General features: G+C 34.9%; 1 non-coding gene across 1 annotated transcript; it reads left to right on the top strand.

The window, feature by feature from the left end:
* Positions 1-553: 553 nt before the first annotated feature.
* LOC136121837 (U6 spliceosomal RNA) lies at positions 554-660 on the top strand. The gene has a single exon (XR_010655838.1). It is a non-coding gene; the product is annotated as a U6 spliceosomal RNA (small nuclear RNA).
* The last annotated feature ends 522 nt before the right edge of the window (positions 661-1,182 follow it).

Here is a 1,182-nt window from a genome sequence, read left to right as displayed (position 1 = left end):
TTGCAGCGTGATGCCCAGCCACAGTTGATTGGTCTAAGTTAAACACTTATCTTAAACTGAGTCAAACACAGTAACCTGTCTTTTAGCCACATTTGATTGGTCCATGGTTAAGCCTCCAGTCCAAATTTGGTTACTGTGACTTTTCTGAAAAATATTTACACTTGGGATTTGTAGTGTAAGATGTCTTAATGTGTGGCCGATGAAAAAAACACCTTTGAGCTGTTGTGGCTTTGTTTTCTACTTTGAGGACAGTGGAGAGGAATCCTCATGAGAAAGTGAACAGTGTGAGACACACATGAAGAAGGGATCAGAGGAGACAGAGATAGAAACTTTACAGGACTGTGCTCCCTGATACCATTTATTCCCAAGGCCAAGATGTCAACCTGCTTTTGAAATGGCTCAGGTGTTGAACTCATTTTTGGATTTCCCCATCTTATTCTTTAGAGAGCGGAAGTGGCTTTATTTACAGCCCTTGTGAATTTGGGAACAATATATATCTGAAATGACCTTAATAAGTGCTAGATTTAAATCAATATAAGAAAAATGGTTTTATGTGTTCACTTCTGCAGCATATATACTAAAATTGGAATGATAAAGAGAAGATTAGCATGGCCCCTGCCCAAGGATGACATGCAAATTCATGAAGTGTTTCATATTTAAAAAAAAAGAAAAGAAAAATGGTTTTAAAAAGGCAGTGAAGAAATTTAACATAGATTTAATAATTATCCAGGGGAGATGATCTCATAACTGCATTCAAATGCCATTTTTATGAATTTTTAAAAAAGACTACATACAAAGCAATGCAATTGCTATCTACTTACAAATGCAAAAGAAGATAAGCATGAATTATCAGTATGAATCAGGTGATCCACTGAGTTTTCTGTATATAAAATCAGTATTCAAAAATCAATTGTATTGTAACAGTTAAAAAATGAAATGTAATGAAAATCAGATATCATTTAAAATGTGTCAAATAATTTCTCAGTCCCTTTCTTTTTCTCTTCTTCTTCTGGGACCCCTATAATTTGAATGTTGGTGCATTTAATGTTGCCCCAGAGGTCTCTGAGACTGTTCTCAGTTCTTTTCATTCTTTTTTCTTTATTCTGCTCTGAGGTAGTTATTTCCACTATTTTATCTTCCAGGTCACTTATCCGTTCTTCTGCCTCAGTTATTCTCCTATTG

The sequence above is a fragment of the Phocoena phocoena genome, chromosome 3 (genome assembly GCF_963924675.1).
Source record: "Phocoena phocoena chromosome 3, mPhoPho1.1, whole genome shotgun sequence".
Lineage (NCBI taxonomy): Eukaryota > Metazoa > Chordata > Mammalia > Artiodactyla > Phocoenidae > Phocoena > Phocoena phocoena.
Note: the sequence above shows the minus strand (reverse complement) of the source record. Positions and strands in the feature narration are given on the sequence as shown.